Here is a 22748-nt window from a genome sequence, read left to right as displayed (position 1 = left end):
AATGGCGATCCTCGGATATCAGCCTCCTAAGTAGGCAGGATTACAAGTGTGAGCCACCAGTGCTCAGTTCTGTGTTTTTTTTAGAACAAAGTTAATGTTATAAATGTTCAAGCAGTATATGACAACTATCAATCTCTATGTAAGTATATCATTGAACTTTTATAACAACTAAATGCTGTCTTGATTTATGCTAAAGATTTCTAGGAATTTTAACCTTTTCAGTCTGCAGATAGTTGTTGCAAATATTTCCATATTATTACCTAGATAAAGGTCTTAAATAGTGACTGTTGCAGTCAAAGCTGTTTTGAATAGGTTTACACTTGGAAGATTGGATTGCTATGGCTATTTATATATTGTTCTTTTTTTTACATGCATAAAAATTACATTTGTGAGGAAAATTTGGAAAGCAAAGGAGTAAAGTAAAATCTAGACCAAACATTTTAATCTTTCTGAGAATTAAGAAATCTGACAAATGTATGCAAATATAAAGCCCTCTGAAGGGCTTTAGCATTCACTGGGAAAATTTAAAAACTCACTACAACGTGTTCCTTGATTTATTTTCTGTTTCTCAAGCAAGAAAAACAGTCTAAGTTATATTTAGTTGTTTGTACTTAAAAATTTACTGAAAAGCTGTTTTCCCCTTATTTGATCTCTGTAAGACCCAGGATAAGACGCAGTACGTATCAAGAGAGTATGTTAGTGAGAATTTTAAAACGAGAAACTGAAGAATGGGATTTCAGGTGCTTGGAATTCTCGATGTGCACGTGCTTGAGTTTTGAAAAGACTTTCAGACCTAGGCATAGTATTAAAAACAACAACGATGCCGGGAGCAGTGTCTCACATCTGGAATCCTAGCTACTCAGGAGGCTGAGGTCTGAGGATCATAGTCCAAAGCCAGCCTGAGCACTAAAAATTTTGTAAGACTCTTACCACCAGGGTGGGGGGAGGAAAATGGGGACCAAGACATGAGAAAGGGTATCAATGCATGTGAACTAATGCACCTTCTATCTGGTGAATATAATGTAACCCTTCTATTAATTACAATAAAAATATATGAAAAAATTCAAACAATAAAAAAAGACTCTTACCACCAATTAACCACCAGAAAACTGGAAGCGGTGCTGTTGGTCAAGGGGTAAGGCGGTAGTCCTTACTTGAGGAACTCAGAGACAGGGCCCAGGCCCAGAGTTCAAGTCCTGCAACCGGGGGAAAAAAAACAACAACTATAGTTTCATAGTTGCATTCCCATCTACTCCTTGTAAGAAGGAGTAGATGTCATTAAATGACTACGGCAGAGTCTCCAAGTTCTCACATGCTATATTTATTCTCAGAATTATCTTATAATGGGTTGCTTTGGCTACTTTTCTTTGGATGGCCCTGCTACTTTTCCATGATTAGATTTGATGACTCAATAGTTATGAGTAATGGAAAAAGCATCTATCCATTTTATCTCATCTTGAAATTTAGTTATTATATAACAAACATTTTTCTATTCATACCATAAATAATTCTCATAAAAATCTTTTTTATTATTGAACAATTCATAATAGCATCTAGTTAGTGCTAACAAATTGATCAATTTTAATAGAAAGAAAGGGTAGGAAAAACATCATTTTGAGTATGTTCTGATAACACATTGATATATGTTTTTTCCAGATACACAGCAATTTATGCATACATTTCATAAATAGTTCAGACCTTAAAGATATATCTAGTTTTACATAACCTTTTCATTTAGTATGTTCCAATACAAATGATTTGAGGACTTTTTATTTTCTTGCTAGTCCTAGGCTTGCACTCAGGGCTGAACACGGTCCTTACTTGTTTCTTTTTGTTTTTTCTCAAGGCTAGAACCCTACCACTTTAGCCGCAGCACCACTTCTGGCTTTTTATTTTTCTATGTATGTGGTACCGAGGAGTTGAACCCGGGTCTTTGTGCATGCTAGGGAAGCACTCTACCAGTAGGCTAAACTCCCAGCTCAACTTTGGGACAGTTTTAATGAACATAAAGTGTTTCTTAATATTATTGTAGCTTGTTTAGGTACAATTTTTTTTATTGTCGGGATAACGTATAGAGGGGTTACAGTTACATTCATCAGGTAGTAGGTGCATTACTTCTCATACATTAATACCTTTCTTATGTTTTTTCCCCATTTTTCTCCCCAATTATCTTGTTTTTCCCACTTCCCTTTAGGAACAATTTTTATACACTGTTGGTAGGAACGTAAATTAGTCAAGCGATTCGGAAAAAACTAAAAGAAGAACTACCAGATTAGCCAGCAATGTTATATGTGGCTGTATTCCCAAGGAAATCAAAACATACAACGGAGATATATGCACACTGATGTTTATTTACTGCAGCACTGCTCGTGACATAAAAATTACAGAACCAGCCTAGGTGTCCAACTACAGTTGAATCCTTAATATTATTCAGCTATGAAGAATAAAATCATGTTATTTTCAGGAAACTTGAAGGAACTAGAGCTCATCATTTATGCAAAACTGGCCATTCTGAAAAAAAAGAAAGACAAATATCATGTGTATTTTTTTCCTATGAAGAATCTAAGGAGGAAAAACAAAGGTATGGAAGCAGAGGGAGGCTATTAGAAAAGAAAAAGTGGTCAGGGATAGGAGAAGGGGACTCAGAGAGAGTAAGAGTAGGCAAATGTGATCAAAGTATGCTTTATGAAGGTGTAAAGATACCAACAATAAAATCTATTATGTACAATTAATATATGCTTACAAAAGTTTAGAGTGTAATTTGTGTCTATTCTACAAACCAAACAATTTCTTCAGGAAAAGAGTTGAGCTAGTATAGGAACATAGTTAGGAAGTGACTGAGAACTGGTTTTATATTCTAAAGTCAGTGCTCTTTACATCCCATGAGACTTTCTGCTGTAAATTGCCAAGTCTGAGATCCCAAGTCAAGATTACCACAACAGCCAAGAGAGTAACGTAAGAGATGGAAGTTGTCTAAGGTGAGTTATAATGTAATGTAGACAGTCTATTCTCCTTCTAGAGAATATCACCTACAGAAACTCCCACATCTTTGGGTGATAGGAGCATCCATGAAAATTCGACCAAATTGCAAATATTTGAAAAAAAATGTGTCTGTACTTAATCTTTCAGTCTATTTTTCTTATTATTACTTGAGCAATTGTGTTGTATCAGAAATGACAAGAAATGTAGACAGGAAACTATAATGAAGATCGTATATAGGTTATAAGCAAATCATTTTCTATAAGAGCCTGAGCATCCACAGCTTTCATTATCTCCAACCTGGAATGGATCTTCAACAGACCCCAATCAGTATACTGAGTTTTAGTAATTACCGTGGTCCCATTGCTCCCAGATTTTCTGATTATGAAAGAGAACATGGAAACCTGAATTGGTGTAATCTATATTATGATATTTAAACATTAGCACTAGTATTACAATAATACCCATTGGTATTGGCAAGGAGATATACAAAGATTAGCAACGTTTATGCTGATATTTCTGATATTAGAAGTCACTTCCACAAACAGCACCTGTTTTCTGCAGTCTGAAACTATTTTTCAAGGCCTCTCTATTCTTTTTCTTTCTTTTTTTTTTTTTTTTTTTTTGCCAGTCCTGGGCTTGAGCTCAGGGCCTGAGCACTGTCCTTGGACTTTCTCAAGGTTAGAGCTCTACCACGTGAGCCTCAGCACCATTTCTGGCTTTTGTCTATGTATGTGGTATCAAGGAATCGAACCCGGGTCTTCGTGCATGCTAGGCAAGCACTCTACCACTAGGCCAAACTCCCGGCCCCTCTATTCTTTTTCTTATGAAAAGAAATTTCATTTAAGGCATGTTTTGCCCCTTGAACAAAGCACCCAGGATTTGAGCCCAGGTTTTAACATAGATGACCACAAGGTGGAGCTAAAACTTTTCTCTTTTTAAATCTCTTACATTGAGACCCAGAGTAAGGAAAGAAGGAAAATTTTGGAGTTATTCTCCGATAACAACTATCTCTGATAACAAGCTATCTCCTGCTGAGTTTTCTATGTGACTTGCTTTTGTGTCTCTCTAAATGTCAGAACAAACAGCAAACAAGCCACAAATACAGCCTAAAATACAGCATCAGGATAAATTTTAATATTCCATGTGATGTTTTATTTACATTTACCCTATTACCTGCTGAGGGAAAGGCTCCAGAAGAAAGGAGTTGGTGCGGACACCTTAGATTAGCAATTCAAGGCTTAAATTTATAGTAAAGAACAGAGAAACGCAGTCTGAGAAACTAAAATCACCATTTCTAGCTTAGGACCACATGTTTTTCACAGGTTTGCAGTTTCCTTTGCCATTCCAAATGGGTCTTCACCCTTCAGTTCATATACTTTGGCTTGTACAGAGATGTGGTTTGTTGTGTTTACTTGTTTCATGTCTTGGTTGTTTCTGCTTTCTGGATGGTGCTTTGCTGGCTGCACTTGGACTATAGGTGTTTATATTTGTTCTATCTTCAGATAACAGCTCTCATTTCTAATCTCAGCTGAAATCAGAGCTCACTACATATGGTTTCCAGATCTTCTACATCAGCTTTAATAATCTACTCTGTACTCCTAATATGCTAGTTTAGGCTTTCATAGCCACAGGTATTGTTGGGCATAGTCATACAATTTTTTTCTGGGTTTCTGCTTTGTTCCTGTTGCTGTTCTGTGAATGCTATGACTCTTACTTGAAAATAAACCATCGTTTTGATCTTTGTCCTGTGGTGAAATTTTTTCTGTTTTGCATCCCTGTGCATTTACCTACGATGTGTCAAACTTGTTTTAAAGCTCAAAGTTATGACACATGTGGTTTCTTACAAGCTCATATCCTTTTTGTAAAAAAAAAGTGTTGTTTTTTTCCTATTGAGATCACAATTGTTTTTTAAAAATTCAGACTTTCTTTTGTCATTAGTGAGGTTTGAAATCGGGGTCTTTCAATTGCTGGGCAAATGCTCTGCTTTTTAAACCACATGGCTAGATTTATTTATTATTTACTTTAGATTATTTTTCATATAGGTTCTGGTGGTTTTTCCTGAACTGGTCTTGGTATATTATCCTCCTATTTATGTTCCCTGCACAGCTGGGGTTACAGTCGGGACTCACCATACTTGGCTTGTTTGTTAAGTCAGAGATATTGCTATCATTTTTTTGTCTGAGATTACCTTGAACTGAGATCCTTCTGATTTCCACCTCTGAAATAGTGAGAACTGCAGCCATGGATCACTGCACCTGGTCAGCAATTCAGATTTTTAGATCCATTTCTGATTTCCTAGGGGAGTATTATACAACAATATCTGCATATGTTCGCCTTTTCTCTCTTAAGGTTAGATGTTGCCGGGGCGTACCGGCAGCAAATTGGGGTTCCTGAAATAGGGGACAGGGACTGGAAAAAATAGAAGAGAGACAAACACATCGGGTCGGGAGGTCTGCAGCCCAGGTAAAAACTGCAGCCTCATTTATTGTCAACTCCAGGCTTATATCCCTTCTTGAAACCAGGGAACTTCCAGGTGTTACATTCATATGGTAAATCTCAGGTCATTTAAACAGAATAAGGCCAGAAAACAATAAGACAATAAAGCCATTGTCTGATGCAAATCAAGGTACAGTTTGATTCCACTCTGGCTCCCAACATATCCCCCGTTTTTATTTTAAAAGAAACACAAGTGCAATTTTTACTCTTTCCTATACCTCTAATTTATCCTGTCTCATTTTCCAAAAATGACTCTGGTCCCTTCATCTAAAGGGGATTGATGGGCGGAGATTCAGCTTCTGTGACTTCTTCAAGTTGACTCAGGGGCGTTGTCTCTGTGCTTGACCAGGGACCTTAAGAAGCCTAGCCTGTTTTATCAAGGGGTTGCAAGGATTAGATATCAGGAACAATAATTTACTCCAAACTAGAGATCATATTTAACATTTAACAACTGTACAAACCATCTTTGGCTACAATAGTGTAACTTACTTAGCACCCATTTGCAAAGGCTTTTTCTTGATTGTCTGGGGAACTAAATCTCTGCAACCTTAACAATGCTTCAGTTGTCAGATCTAAACAGATTAATAGAGACACAAGCCCCAGATCCACAAACTTTTCCTGAATTTGTGGCTGGTGTAAAAAATTCGCTCAATTGGGACTTTAAACTACCCACTATCACAGAAGATTGACAAGTTCCTGCCCAGTTATGAAAGGCACGGGCATTAGTAAGGCATGCTTACAAACTATTCTATGACCTCCCGGCTCTGATTAATTTGAATGGCCAAGCACAAGTGACTCTAAGATCTGACACCATCTCTGCCATCCAAGCAGAGGCTTTCGTGTCCCAGTAGTGTCTCTCCACACAGGGATAAACATCCCATTGGCATTTCACTTTGTTGGTTGCTGTATTTGAACTCAGGGTCTGGGCGCTATCTCTCAGCTCTCCGGCTCAAGGCTAGCACCCTGCCACCGTGAGTCCTGAGCTTGGTGCTTGAGTGCTTCCCCCCAGCTTTTCAGCTCAGAGCTAGTACTCTGCCACTTCGAGCTCCAAAGCAACTCTGTCCCAGCATCCTGCTGGCAGATTAGACACCACAGTCTCACAGGGACTTTGCTTTGCCCAGGCAGGGTCAAAGCTGCGGCTTTCAGATCAATAAGTCCTACAAAAGGCCACTTTACTCCAATTAGAAGCAACAAGGTGGTCAACTCAGAAATAGTCTCTAAGCATGATCTTACCAGGAACTTGGTGAGGGCCAAACTTACATCTGAATGAGGATCTGCTGTCCTTCTCCATGGGCCTGCTGGAGATTGCTATAAAGTAACTTACAAGAGTAAGCTGAAATAGAAATTAAGCAACCATTTTGATAGTCCTAATTTTCCTTGTTTATTTTTTTAGAAACAAAACTTTAGGACAACTTTACTTTTAAATTTTGTTCAGAAACCATTTCTAATTTTCTTTAAAACTTTTATACTTTTTAACTTAAACTCTTAACACTTTGGTCTTTATTTGCATTTGAAAAACCTTTAAGGCTAAAGGAATTCCCTTTGCCTCCAGGCCCCCTAGGGCCCAGGTCACTCCCTTTGCCTTTAGAAGAGGCTTTTTGTTTTATTCTGCAATTTAGATTATTACTGCCTAGAACTCCATCAACAGTTTAAACTCAAATAACAGTTTTTCCCTAATGCAAGAATTACAAACATCAGTGCACAAAAAGTTATTATCAGACTTCCAGTGTCAGTCTGTAAGAAAAGACAGATAGGCAAAGTTTTTGACATTAATGAACAATTTTACATTTAAATCTCTAATACATGTCTCCAAACTTTAAGTAAAGGTAATAAATCCCAAATTCCCTAATACCTCTGGGCTAAACAGGATACAATGTTTACAATGTAAACAGCTGTATGCATTGCAATACCAGATTGTTAAAATGCAGATTTCAGGCTCTTTAGAAAAATACTTTTTACCAATTTCTCTTTAACACAACGTAATAATTCTTTGAGACATTGTAAAAGATTCAAACCTAATACTTTTCTTGAAGTTTTAAGCTTAGATTTACCCAATTGCCTTTGTGTTTAAGTATAAATTTATCCATAGTTTTATACAGCATGCTGATAATTTAACCTTGAACATGTTCACTCACTAATTCACACACATTCATACTCAAAGATCTTAAAGCACGCAAATTAATATCGGCCGTTCATTTTCCGGAAGTTTGTGTCAAGAGAGCTTAGCCAATTTTACTCTTGCAGGTGAGAACCAGGTTCAAAACAAAACTTTTTGCAAGGCAACTTAGCTGGAATTTATTTTTCCAGGGCTTGTTACAACTGCAGACACGGGGGAGCGGCCATACTAGGCCCAGAAATGTTCAAATAAATAACAAGGATGTGTGCTTGAGTACGCATAGAAAATCCATACTTAGAAATGGTACCAATTTTAAAGACAAAACTGGACAAGGAAAAATATGTAACACGAACAAGACAGAGAAGTGGAGACTTTTAAATAATCAGACATTAACATATAACAAGAAAATTGGACTCAATCAGATACACTTAACACAAAAAACATGAGCTCAGATGAATGTTTTCACCAAACAGCTATTTTTAGATTTAGACATGTCTTGCTGGTGGGACTCTCAGGTATGCCTTGTTATCAACAAGAAGGGGAGGGGGGGTCAAGGCGTCCCTTGACCACCCAGGCCTCTATTTTAGGCCCACAGTGCACCTTTTAAAAAAATAAAATAAAAAATAAAACAAAACACAGACATACAGGGGGTCGGCCGACTTCTACTTACCTCTGGAGGCCTTTGCTTTTCACCTGGGCATCTTTTACAAAAAAGGTTATTAAGAAGAGGGATGGTAAAGACAAAATAATGTCACATATTAAATTGTGTAGAGTCAATGAATATGTTAAAAGGTCCCTACATAATAGTAAAAGGAGGAGAAACACAGCTCATATGAATGTGTTGAACAAGTGGATCAGTAGCAGTCTCAATTGACATGCACAAATAACTCAGGTCCTTCCCACGTCGCAGGATGCACCACTGGAGGGTTAGGGGTGTAGGCCCAGTGAGTCGCTGCTTGGATGGCCACTGTCACTCTCCATAATAGGAACGCAGCATTCAGGCAGTCAGCGGGTGTCATTTTCTCCTTGTGAAAAAACACATACATGCCCTCAACCCCAGGTTAGAACGGGATCGGGTCCATGCCAAGTACCAGTTAGGGGATCCTTCCATTTTACTAAGGCAAAAGTACGCTGCTCTCTTTTTTCCCCGAATCGCTGAGCAGCGGATAAATTAAGTCCAAATTCAAAAAATTTAAAACAAATAAAGCATGATTAAGTATATTCACAGGGGTAGCAGGATACAACCCCCCTTTCTTTATCTTAAAAATTTGATATTTTAGTAATCCATTAGCTCGCTCCACAATACCCTAATCCTTGTCTCTGTGAGTGAGACTGGGGTTGGAGTGGCTCTGGCCCTCCCTGTGCTGCTGGGCCTAGTCCCCCAGAAGGGAGGAGGCCTTGATCAAGCAGCTGCTTAGTAACTTCAGCACTAGGACTAAACATATACAGTCCCATTTTTTCCATGACATTACGACCCCATAAATTAATTGGCAGATGATCCAGAACAAATGGCTGAAAATGACCAGAGTGCCCTTCCTCATCTCTCCAAGCAAGAATCGCACTGCTCGGCTGTGGGTCAGTTGCATACCCAATCCCCTGTAGGGAAGTCATAGAGGTTGTTAGGGGCCATTGGGCTGGCCAATGTTTTTTAGATATCACAGACACATCTGCTCCAGTGTCTAATATTCCTTTAAAGGGCTTTTCTTGTATAAATAATGTCATCTCAGGCCTCTCCTGTTTTATGCTTTGTACCCAATAGATATCAGAAGATCTAAATCCTCTCTGTCCACATGGGGAATTAGCAGTCTCCCCGGGAGGTAAAGAAACAAGTACTAGCTGTGCTATTTTTTGTCCTGCTGGGATCGATATTACATGTCTCAGGGCAGAGGCCATAACCTTAATTTCTCCAGTAAAATCCTGGTCAATTATGCCAGGTGTAATTTGTATCCCTTTAAGGGCTGAGCTACTTCGCCCTAACAGCAATCCAGCCACTCCCGGGGGAAGGGGGCCGAAGACCCCCGTGGGGAGAGGTTGTATCCCCATCTCTGGGGTCAATACTGAGCAGGTGGAGGAACCAGAGGTCCAATCCTGCGCTGCCTGGGGTGGCACGGAAGAGGCTGGAGACTGATTTTGGGGGTTTGTTAGAAGATGTACTTGTGGCTGAGAAGAGGGAGGGACTGCCCCATAGTTTTGTGGGGCCAGGGGCTGGCCCCTTCTCCAGTTTCCCGAAAACGGGCGGCCATTGCAATTTGTTGCTGACTTGCAATCTTTAGCCCAGTGCTTCCCTTTACCACAGCGTGAACATGTGCCAGGTGATGTTTCTTTCTCTAACTTGGCCTGGCGTGGGCATTGCGCCATCCAATGTCCTATTTGTCCACAAGAGAACCAACGCCCTGGGGGTCTAGCAGCCCGAGAATGCCGCTGGCCTCTATATTTTATAAATTTAGTAACAGTCTTTCCTTGAGGAGCGGAGGCTAAAGTGAGGCCTTGTACATAGGAGAGTCCTATATCAGCACACAGTGTAACATAGTCTGTAATTCTTCCCTTATTCCTATGGGGTCTGATAGCCACCCGACAGGCGGCGTTGGCATTTTCATAGGCCATATGTCTAACTATAGCCTTCCTTGCGTTCTCATCTTGTACTAGGAGGTCTGCAGTCGCCATCAATCGAGACAAAAATTGTTGATAAGGTTCATCAGGTCCCTGTCTAATTTCAACTAGATTTTTAGTACGGTTAGAATTTGGTAATTTTTTCCAAGCCTCTTTTGCTCCTGCATTTATTTGTATATAGGCTTACATTGCATAGCCCAATTGATCTTTAGCGTTTTTATAGGTTCCCTCTCCTAGCAACTGATCAAGACTGTAAGGCAGGTTCTCAGCCCTATTTGCTTCAGTTTTAGCTCGACACTGTGCAGTGAACTCTGTTTCCCATAATAAGTACTCTCCCCCACTAAGGCATGCTCTGGCAAGCTGCTTCCAGTCATTTGGGCATAAAATCTCAGCACACGTGGCCTCCAATGCTACTTGAGTAAAAGGGGCAGTTGGTCCATATTGGGAACAGGCACTCTTTAAGTCCCATAATAGTTTAAAAGGAACAGGTCGATGGTATACTTGTTCATCATGATCAACTAAAATGGGGAAGCATCGAGGCTTTGAAATATCTTCCCTCCTTTTAGCAGCCTGAGCTAAGTTTAGTTGGGATGCACTGTGCCTGGTTGTAGTGCCTGTTAGGAGGCACTTGTTGCTAGGACCTTTAGACATGCATAAAAGTTGAGAAGGGGGTTGGGGCTGCAAGGCTGCAGCCGGAGGCGGTGGCAATAGGGAGTAAGCATTAGATTCCACCAAGATTGTGGCCGGGGGTTCATATCTATTTCCTACTTCTGGGGGGGATCTCTGCACTATCCCTGTCTTAGATAGTAGGATTTCTTCTAACTTCTTCTCCACCGTAGCCAGCCGGTCCTCATCATATCTTTCCTTCCTGTTATCCAAACTTGAACTCTTATACTCAATATCTGCTGGCTGTTCCCTTCTCAAAATCTCACTTAGATTCTCTCGGGCTGCAGCATATGGCTCAGCCTCAGGTTTCTCAGAAGGGTTCTTTAATTCAAGATTAAGTTCAAGATTCTCATTTCGAAGATCTAAGCATTCATCTACTAAATTCCATAAAGTAATAGCCTCTGCTGGGGTCTTTTCAGGGCCATATACACTATAATAATCTTGAATTCCTTTCCCTATCCTCGGCCAGGTTTCTAAATTTAGGGATTTCTCCTCTGGAAACCATGGGCATGCCTCCTCGACAAACTGTAGGAAGCTCTCAAGCTGCCCTTGTCCCACCCATGTTCCTTGGGCTTCAAGTATGCCTCTTAGGACTGGTACATATGGCCTGTGGCCATTAACTTGACCCATAATTTTTACTCTGGACAATACAGCCTCCCGCTCTCTCACTCTCTTAAAATCCTCTCCTAATAGTCCTACGATGCATCACTCACCACAGCGGGGTCCTCCACCTTCGTCCCAGATTTTCAGGGTCCCTGTTCAGGCGCCCCTTGCTGGGGCCTACCAGCAGCAAATTGGGGTTCCTGAAATAGGGGGCAGGGACTGGAAAAAATAGAAGAGAGACAAACACATCCTGTCCGGGAGGTCTTCAGCCCAGGTAAAAACTGCAGCCTCGTTTATTGTCAACTCCAGGCTTATATCCCTTCTTGAAACCAGGGAACTTCCAGGTGTTACATTCATATGGTAAATCTCAGGTCATTTAAACAGAATAAGGCCAGAAAACAATAAGACAATAAAGCCATTGTCTGATGCAAATCAAGGTACAGTTTGATTCCACTCTGGCTCCCAGCAAGATGTAGTTCATAAAATCAGTTGTGCAGACACTGAGAAGAAAAGGCAAGCTCCACAGATGAATGGTATCAAGCAGTTGTTTGATTTTTACTTTTCGTATCTGAATGTAAAGGAAACATCTACATTGCAAATAATAGCTTTAATCTATCAATTAGTGCTTTCTAATTGAATTTTATATTCTATTAGACTGTGCTATTTAAATTCCAGGCTGTATGCATAGAAACAGATTTCCTACAATGAGAAAATCTTGCTTCATATCTGTTTACTGCTCTCTACCTTCATCATAACCTAGATTTCTGCAAGTGACATGTACTTATTAGAATTTTCAAGTTAAGTGTGCCAATCCAATTGCTCATTATAACATACTTCCTTATTATATCATTGTTGTTTGTATAGCAAAGGTTTTACAGTAAACAAATAATATGAGATAGGAGAATATCCTTTTACACCCTCCTTCTGCCACTCCTATAACTATTTTCTCTAAGGCTTGTTTTATCACAGGAAAAGCAGGAATGAATGAACCTTCATGAGAAATGATGGGGGCTGGGGAAAAGTAGTCATTGATTTTAGTATGGTTGTAGGAGAATTCCATGAAGGTGACAAAAGAGCCTTGTAAACCAGACTTTGCAATGCTGACTGCATTCTAATACTTTAATTTCACAAAGACAATGAAGATCAAACAATTCAATAAAAATGACGCCATTTGAAATTTCATTCAAGTGAACAACTGAAAATAAACAAATCATAGTACTAGCGAAATAAAGAATGTAATTCTTTAGAATCAGTTATGTGTACCGGTATGTTAGGAATAAGTTATAAAATCAAAGATGTCTGTATATTCTACTTAATTAACGTAGTTACTGACCTATCATACACTACAATTCAAATTATTGCTTGTAAGATAAAGCAAAATTAATAGAGAAAAATGACCTTCCTAGATAATAATACAATAATCTCAATAATTATGGATATCATTGATAAAAAAATTCAATAATTATTATTATTTTTTTTTTTTGGTCATGGGCCTGGGTATTGTCCCTAAGCACTTCAGCTCAAGGCTACTACTGCCCTACCCCTGGAACCACCGGGCCACTTTCGATTTTCTGGTGGTTAATTGGAGATAAGAGTTTCACAGACTTTAGTGGTTGGTCTGGCTTTGAACTGTGATCCTCAGATCTCAGCCTCCTGAGTAGCTAGGTATGAGCCACTGGTGCCTGGGTAAAAACAAAAATTCAATACTTAAAAAAAATAGTATTCTTTAGCTGTACTTGGCAGATAGATGTCAGTTATTGAGAGCACGTCAATGAGGAATACGGTTTAGAAAAATGAAGAATACACATAAGGACATATATAAAGCGGTGATAAATGTGTTGCAATGAACATTCACTTTTAAATATCTGGAATTCAATTTCCCTGTCAGGGACTTTCTTTAGAAACTGACTCAAGCTGCTGACCCATAAAGACTTCTCAGGCCCATTGCTAGGCTCATTCTCAAGGCTGATTTGCTGAGGTCTTCAGAGTTCTTCCATTCTAAATTCCTTAAACCTGATCTTACAGTCTTAATCAATTCTATGACAAATTATTATCTTGCAATAAATTCACAGATTTTTTTCACCTGAAATCGAGAGTTTTGACCTATTATGCAGGAAAGTCAAATTGAGATAGAGTAGATACATTCAGTTGTTTTCCACAGAGGGAAATATCTACAAACAGAAGTCAATCTCCTCTGTGATGCAATTAAATGGAAAGTTTTTTTTGTGGATTGAAGCTCCATTTTAAGGAAGCAAAACAATCTAAACTAGATGCCAATAAAGATTAAAAAAAACATATAGGTCTTAGGCAGGAAACAGCCCATAATGCATTCCTTTATCAGAAGAAGGAAAAGACTAGTGTTCTATATTCTTTGACTCATTGTTTGGGAAACTTTATAGGCTCTATCAAAAAGCCTTTAAAAGTCTACCATTGTCCTTACAAGATTTTGATTGCCTTTTAAAATACGCTGAGAAAATTTCCATTCAACTGAGAAATTACTTCCAAAATTACTGTTGTCTGTATCTAAGCTTTTACATGGGTTCTATCTTATAATGTAAAAAAGTCCTGAAATTATGATGCATTATTAAATCAGAAAGTTCTGTAGACTGAATAATTCTACTGGCCTTTTTCTAGATTCTTTTATCTCCAGTCAGCTATGCTGAGAAATCTAAGATGGAATCTGTATCTGTCAGGCTGTTGGATATACAACATCAATCCTCTTCCATACCATCTCCCAGCCTTTAGTAACTGAGACTGGACTTTTTCACAGCACAGCGGCCTCAGAGCTTCAAAAGAATAAAAAGCTGAACCTACTGGCCTGCTGAAACTTTGGCCTGGAACTTGTCAAAAGCCAATGCCACACAAGGAAGCTTGTCAAAGCCAAGGTCAGGGAGGAGAGACACTACTTGTTCAAGTGAGGACTGGCAATGTTGTAATAGAAAGGAACACAGAAAAAAGTTGCAATCATCTTTGTAAACACAAATTGGGTAATATTATCACAATTGGGTAATATTCAGGACAAAATAGTAAATGCATCCACCCTAATTAAATTAATTAATTTTATGTTGTATTTTTTAAGAGTACAACATATACATTCCGCACTGAAGCCTACCTATAGACATGTGTTACACATGTTTGACTTCATGTGAAGAAAGAACTACTAGATTGATCACATTTTGGGAAAAGAAGTAACAAATGACTATAGGCTTCAAGTTTAAAAAATATGCTTTGTAGAAGTTACCAATGCAAGGAAAGAAATTGGTTTAAAGCAGGGAAAACATCACATGATAGTCTCACTTGAAAATTAAGGATGTAGTAAAGGATGAAGTAAAATAATGTCTGTAGGTTTTTAAAATCCTGCCTTTAAGTATGTTTTAGGTAAATAAGAGCATGATGTGATGATTGATTGATTGATGATGATGATGATGATGATGACAGTAGTGATAATAATATTATTATGGATTTTTTAGCTGATTTTATGCTGTCATAATGGAAGTACAGGGGCTGGGTCACTTACAGTGAGTAGAAACTTGTTAGGCCATGGTTCTGAAGGCTGGCAAGTTCAAGATGGAGGCACTGCAACTGCTCAGGGCCTTCTTATACATTATACATAATAGGGGGTATCACGTGGGCAAAAGAGAGGGAATTGTATTTATCGTCTATAAGGACTCCACTTTGGGGAAAATAAACTCATCCTTATGCTAACAATGATAATTTATTAATGAGAGATCAGGCCACCTCCTGCTTTCTCTCTTTTTTTCCTTCCCCCCCACCAGCTGAGGGTCTAGCACTTGACTAGGTATATGATCTTCTACTGAGTTAAATCCCTAACTCTGCAAGTCATCTCTTGCAGGTCACCTCTCGACACAGTTGCATGTAGGGTTAACTATCCAGTGTATAAATTAGGGGTGGGGGTCTTTAAACTGTAACAGTGCTGATGCTTGATTTCTGGGTTTCTCCATGTAACTTCGGGGAAAATGAGCATCTGAGCATTTAGAAGAACAGTACGGAGAGATATTAGTAGGAGTTACAATACTTAGATCCATTGAAGTAGCTGGGCATTTATTTTTTAAAAATCTGAATTTTTATCAAATTGAACTTCAAGAAATGTAGACAGGAGGATTTTTACTTTTTGCATTCTTTCTTTTTTTTCTGTTTTTCCTATTTTGTCATTTGTTTTGATCTCTGTACCTTTTGTCTTCTATATCTCATTCAGAAATGGTGAGACAAAAGGTGAACGAATTCAGCAATGAAAGCTACTAGACACTCTGTGAAAATATACTATAGAATTTGGTGGGAAGAGGCTGTTGAGAGAAAACAAGGGACGAGGTGATACTGTTTAAAAGGAAATGTACTAGTTACCTGATTCATGTAATTGCAACCTCTCTGCACATGAACTTCACAATATAAAAATAAAATTTCTAAAAACTCTTATCCTTAATTAATTTACAAAGGGGTTTTAATTCTGAACTTCAATTTATGAGCTCAATGCATCTTGATAGATGCCATCCCACTTTGAGAGTTCTTCAATTTAATTTTTATTGACCAAGATGGGTGGGATTTTGTCACCCATCAAAAGGCAATTTGAGACACAGATGATAGCATGATTAATGGCTAATACCCTTTCTTCTTTTGAGCATACAGTACTAACTTAAAACTGGTTCCTGTAATTTAAATGGATCCACTCAGCCAAAATACAGACTTTTTTTCTTGAACCTAATCCTTAATTGTTATACTATTATGAACTTACTTTATTGTTACCCCCCCCACCAAATAGCTGCTGGTTGTGTATGAATGATGGGGTTAGGGAAACATTGTTAGTGTTACATCACTTTTGTTGAGAGGATTAGAGATGATTGAATTTCAGGACTGTGATTTAGCATCTATTCTTCCAAGTTGTCCAAGTATATTAATGAATCCTTTGAAAATTGACTATATGGATTATTTATGACATGATCAAAATGTTCCAGTGAGAAAGCATAGGGAGTCAAGCATATAAAAGGCATCGGTCTAGGGCAATAAGTACTTTACAAAGCAGAGAGGGAAATATTTCTCCTTAATTTTCCACCTCACTTCATTCTATATGGACTAAAACATGAGAAAGATAATTTAAAAATAAGTGAATAAAGAAAATATGGTTGGATGCCAATGGCTCATGCCTGTAATCCTATCTACTCAAAAGGCTTAGATCTGAGGAACTGTGCTTCAAAGCCAGCCTGGGCAGAAAGTCTGTGAGAATCTTATCTCCAATAAACTACCCAGAAAAAGAAACAGTACTGTGTCTCAAGTGATAGAATGCTAGCCTTCCACAAAAGAAGCTCACGGACATCACCTAGAGTTCAAACCCTAGAACTGGCAAACAAATACGCACAAAATAAAACAAAACAAAACCAAAAACCATAAAAAGACACACGTTCATGATTTTAAACAATGAAAAGTTTCCTGAAGAAAAACTAATACAAATAAGTACAGATTGCATTTTTTTTTCTATACTGGTGATGGGACTTGAAGGCAAGACTCCTTATTGAGCTTTTTCATTCATAGTACCACTCTCCTACTTAAGCCATTCCTCCGATTCCAGCTCTATGTTGGCCAAATGAAAATAAGGATGTCCCCAAATTCACTTCCTGGACTGATTTGGAGCCATGATTCTTAAATCTCAGTTTTCTGAGTAGCTAGGATTAGAGTTATGAGCCACTGATACCCAGTTATATAACATGTTTGTATACCAATAAGAAAATAAAATAATTTAATAGAAACAGGCAGAGTATGTGATAAACAATTAACAAAAAGAACATTTAAATGATTAATATACTTATAAAATTATACTACTCTGTAAATGATACTCTATAAAATGATAGTTTGAAATATAACAGACTAACATAAACTAGGGGCAAAAGGTAGACTGAACCTCTTTCTGCTAAGTTTTTTTTTAATGTCAATAGAATCTAAAACAGAAAGCAAATCTCTTCTCCCTTCGCCTATCTTTCAAATTCTGATCAGTCTTTCCTACTGAAAAAGCAAACAGACAGAAATTAGTTTGTAAGAAAATGAAACATTTTCCTAAAAACCTTGGACTTCTAAATAGAGACTAACTGCAAGAAGAAAATTTTTGTTCTAAACAATTCTCTTCTGCCCTCCTTCCCCCTCCCCTCTTCCCCCTCCCCTACCTCTCTTTCTCTCTCCCTCCCTCCCTCCCTCCCTCCTCTCTCTCTCTCTCTCTCCCCCTTCTCTCTCTCTCTCCCCCTTCCCACCCCCCCTCCTCTCTCTCCCTCCCTCCCTCCCTCCCTCCCTCCCTCCCTCTCTCTCTCTCTCTCTCTCTCTCTCTCTCTCTCTCTCTCTCTCTCTCTCGCTCGCTCGCTCGCTCATGGTTGGAGGGCTTGAACGCAGGGCCTGGGTGCTGTCCCTGATCACTTTTATTCAAGGCTAGGGCTCTGCCATCTTGATCCACAGAAACTTGTGGTTTTCTGGTGACTGGAGATAAGAGTTTCACAGACTTTCCTGCCCAGGCTGGCTTCAAACCATGATCCTCGAGATCTCAGCCTTCTGAGTAGTTAGTATTATGAGTGTGAGCCACCAGTTCCCAGCCCAACTATTTTTTACCGTATCCGAGTGACAAAAACACATCCCAGAGTGTCATCTAGTTCAAGTTTTTGGTAAGTGTTGTTTTTATGGACATGAAAAACAATTAAATGGCTTTTGATCTTTATTTGCATCTGGTTCTTCCAACAGGTTCTTGTATCACCACCAGGTGGAGGCAGAGGCCAGTTTAATAAAGGGTTAAATTTCAAGCCCAAATTTGGTTAATGGTTTCTGTGTCAGCTTGGGGAAGAATATATATATATATTCTTTATACTTTTATAAACGCTTATAACATTAATTCCTTCCAATGGTTGTTCTTGCTGGAATGTTACCATGTTATTTTTATATTTGCTTTGATTTTTGAGTCAATGTGTCTTCATTCTCTAGCTATGACTTAGGACATTTCTGGCACAAGTAGCAGAGTCATTCCAGCTGGCTCAAGAAAAAAGGACATTATTATAAATATGGAACAAGGATATCATAGACATTTCTGGAAGAGTAATAAAATTCCTGCTGAGCTTACCAGGATCAGGGGTCAATTCTTTGCTTGTCTTAAACAAGGAATGGCTACTCTTATTACTGTCCTTACATTCAGTATTCATTCGTGCTAGGCCTAGATAAGAGGGAATAAATGACATAAAATGAGAAAATAGACTTTAAACAAATAAGCTCATACCAATATGATTATAAAGTGCTACATATAACAATATAGCTATTTGTGTGTGTGTGTGTGTGTGTGTGTGTGTGTGTGTGTGTATGTATGTGTGTGCAGTGATGCTTGAACTTAAGGCCTCATGCTCTTGCTTAGCATTTTCAACTAAGATTGGTACTTTATCACTGAGCCACAGCTACATTTCTGGCTCTTTGCTGGTTAATTGGGAATAAGAGTCTCACAGCCTTTCTTGCCTACTTTTACTTGCTCCTTCTAAATATCAATCCTGAGCTTGTAGTCTCCCGACTAGCTAGGATTACAGGTATAAGTAGCACCTGGCAACAATATAACCTTAAGGACAATGTGTAACACTGACATTTGATTAAAAGATTTAGTAAAAACCTGTTTTCAAAGTGACATTTATAATCAGACCCCAAATCATGAGTAGGACTTGGCCAGTCTGAGAATGGAACAGGTAGTTACGTATGTCATCAAGGGGTCAAACCAGAAAGAACTTATCTCTTTCTTCTCCATGCATAAGCAAAGGGCTAATTATTTAAATAGTTTAATGTTTTAATATGGAATAGAGGTGAAGTTAAGGTAAATGGAGGAAGTTTTATCACAATTAGTAGAAATTCATTGATGTAGAAAGCTGTGAAATATTAATGGTTTGGTTACATTTAGACTATTTATAATTATTAACTGTTAGTTACTGGAGCTAGAAATTGTACATTTATTATCTGCCCAATGTTTTCAAGCCTAATGTAATTTACAAGTGCATAAAAGCAACTTACCTTACATTTTAAGTGAGTTGATCTTTTGGCTTCTTGTGGGAAGATTAATCCCCACTAACTAGCAGATATGGATCTCTTTCTCACCTCTTAAATAGCATAAAGATCTAAAAATAGTGTTATACCTCCACAGGATATTTTATTTAAATCAGGCTATCAGGACTACAAAACACCACTTGACCAGCAGCATCTGGGACATAACTAAGCACAATGATGCATACTTCACTCTAATAGACCTCACAGCCTTCCAACCTTTCCTGTGTCTCAGTTTAATCATAAATGCCAATGAGCTATTCAGAGAATCTGGGTCGTGGCTTTACCCTCACTCTCACTCCTGATTTCACCAAGAATCATCCACAGGGAAATGTGGTGAATTATTAGAGTTTTAATAACAATCCTGATTCCTGTGTTGATGTGCAAGTATTTCCTGGATTTGGAATAATCCAGACCACAGACATTGAAGACTGACTAGAAGCAGAATCTAATGTTGGAGTAAAGAATGGATATAAAATAATAACTACTCTATCAAGCCAACCTATTGAAGTGAATGAACTCTATAAAGATCCTGTTTGCACAGGAATAATCCATTTCAAATTATCTGAATGAATTATAAAATTTGTAATGTAAATTAAAAGTACTTTTTTCTAAATTAAAATCCTTTGGAATTTTTTTTAATGAAAAGAAAGGAGACAGTATTCAAATCTGCTTTTTTCTGTTATGGAGACCCTCCATTAGAAATAGCTGGATGTATCTGTCCTTAGTCCATAATATCTTATTAAAAATCAGAATTTATTTTTAACTCCACAGTGTAACTACACTTCCAAAGAGAAGATTAAAAATGTACCCCATTTTTCAAAATTAGCCTATGTGGTTTTTTTTCTTGATGTAAGAGCAGGATTTATATAACCAACTCTTCCAACACAAACTGGGATAATGAGGTACAGGATGGAAAAGATAAAAATATTCACAAAAATGACAACACTCTATGTAAAAGTAGAAATTCTTTTCTTTTCATACCTCCTGCTTCTGTCTGTAGTCATGTAGAGAAAATGAGTGAGTCTAACAACAGTTGAAAAATCACTTCTCATAGCTCTGGGCTGTGATTAAGATGACAGCCAGGATTCAGATTGCAGTATTCCTAATTATGATTGTGCAACCCTGTCAATTCAGCCTTTGTGCCTCAGTGCCCTTGCCTATAAAATAGGCATCATTCCAGTTGGTACACACCAGGAGAATATAATGAGAATGGAACATGATCAAGTTTCTAAACTAGATGGTGGGAAAATAATTCCTTATGAAATGTATATAGCATTCTTGATGGCCCATGATTTTGTTTCATTGCTTATTTTTGCCAAACCATGTTGCTAAAGTAGTGAATCTCAGTTTGGCATGACCTTGGTTCCCATCCCCAGGGTACAGAATGTTATCAGTAGAAAGGAATTCAGAGTGGCTTGTAAGTAAGTCACAGTTCAGGCTGTGTCCCCACTCCACACCCTCTACACAAGGAAGACTTGTAAAGCCCAAGAGGTAAACAGTGCCAAAGTTGAGTAATCCTGCAGGAAAGAGTCAATGACTTATTTGGTTGCTGAGTGTGTGTTGTATAAGGGTACAACTTTATTCTATGTTTTCTAGTTCACTCTCTTCTTCTCCCCTATTATTCTGGATTGTGATGTTTATGGGGGGCAAGTTCTGAGTTACCTCATTTTGTCACCATGCCTGTTGTGTCTACTCGATGGCCCAGGGGAGGCCTTGTAAAATACATTTCAAAGATGTTTTCAACTGCATTTCAACAACCCCATAATTAAGGACTAAATGGTCTTGTCCTTTCACTTATTCAGTTTCTTCAATCATAGTCCCTAAGAATTTCAGGAAAAAGACAAAAGAAACATAACAAAGGAAGCAAAGAGCAATGTGGGGAAATACTTGTTATCACATTTCAGAACAGTAAGATGAATTTAAGGCTCTCTTCAAAAGAAGACACAGAAACCTTGTTCTTACAACACCACGGACTAGAAGAGGTATTAGTAGCCTTTAGTTTTGTTTCTGGGCCAGGTTTTAAAATACTGGAGTATCAGAAAAAGGTTTTGTGTCAGGCTCTGGTTGCTCATGCTTGTAATCCTAGCTACTCCGGGAGCTGAGATCTGAGGACTGCGGTTCAAAGCCAGCCCCACCACGAAAGTCTGTGAGATTCTTATCAACGGTTAACCACTAGAAATCCAAAAGTGGCACGTGGCTCAAGTGGTAGAGTGCTAGCTTTGAGCTTAAAAGCTCAGGGACAACGTTACGTTTTCACATGATGGGTACAATTAAATGTTATGGTGGGTATTATCCACTGCCACTGTCTTTTTGATTCAAAGATGAAACTGCCAAATGTTCTGAAGTGAGATATATATATATATATATATATATATATATATATTACTTAGAATAAAATGTAGGGAAGAGGAATAGAATATAAGCCTGAAGGCTATTGTTTCACATATGCAATACAGTAATATTTCCTATTAGATCATGAATGTATACATAAGACAAAGAGAATTATGGATGTTTTTCTTGACTATTAGGATCAGGTATACAAGTAAACAAGTTGATCCTTGAATAGATTTTGTTTAGGTTAGACTGTGTTCCAAATTTTGGGAGAACACTAAAAAGAAAATGAGCACAAAATTTAGTTTTTCCTTCCAGCAGGAGTGTGAAGATCACTGCCAAATCCAAAGGGTAGAAAGTTACTTTGATAGGCCCTACTATGCAAATCACTGAAGATTACTAAAATCACACGAAGACAAACCAAATAATTACTTCCTACTTATTTTCTTGTCTGTCTCTTCTTTCTGTTTCTTTTCTTCTTCCTTGCTTTCTTTTTTTCCTTCTTTCCTTTTCTCTTCCCTCCTTTCTTCTTTCCCTCTCTCTTCTTTTTTCCTCTCTTGCTTTCTCCCCCCTTCTCTTTATTCCCTTCTTTCCATCCTTCCCTGCCTTCCACCTTCTTTGTGCCTTTCTGTTTTCTTTAAAAAATAATATTGACATGTGCAGGTACATTTTAAGATGTTGGAAATACAATACTAAATCAAACTTATAAAAACTTACTGCCTTTCTCTATCTTACACAGAAATAGTTACTAAGTGCATAGCTTAGAAAAGATAGCGTTAGATTTCTGTCACTTTGATAAAATACACAACAAACCAATCAGTTTTAAAGGAGAAAATACTTATACACATGGTCACTTGGCCTGATGTTTTGGGCCTGTATTAAA

The 22748-nt window shown here is 38.1% G+C and overlaps 1 long non-coding RNA gene across 3 annotated transcripts; it reads right to left on the bottom strand.

Annotated features, from left to right (window-relative positions):
• Positions 1-1145: 1145 nt before the first annotated feature.
• Positions 1146-19742, bottom strand: LOC150065058 (uncharacterized). 3 transcript variants are annotated; one of them, XR_016534735.1, is made up of 3 exons: positions 19502-19742; positions 18579-18668; positions 1146-1196 (listed from the first exon to the last, which is right to left on the bottom strand). It is a non-coding gene; the product is annotated as an uncharacterized LOC150065058 (long non-coding RNA). The 3 variants fall into 3 exon arrangements; XR_016534734.1 differs by lacking the exon at positions 1146-1196 and adding an exon at positions 2361-2511; XR_016534736.1 differs by lacking the exon at positions 1146-1196 and adding an exon at positions 18184-18487.
• Between the last annotated feature and the right edge of the window lie 3006 nt (positions 19743-22748).

This window comes from Megascapheus bottae, chromosome 3 (assembly GCF_031878675.1).
Source record: "Megascapheus bottae isolate mThoBot1 chromosome 3, mThoBot2.hap1, whole genome shotgun sequence".
Taxonomy (NCBI): domain Eukaryota; kingdom Metazoa; phylum Chordata; class Mammalia; order Rodentia; family Geomyidae; genus Megascapheus; species Megascapheus bottae.
This window is presented reverse-complemented; position numbering and strand designations above follow the sequence as displayed.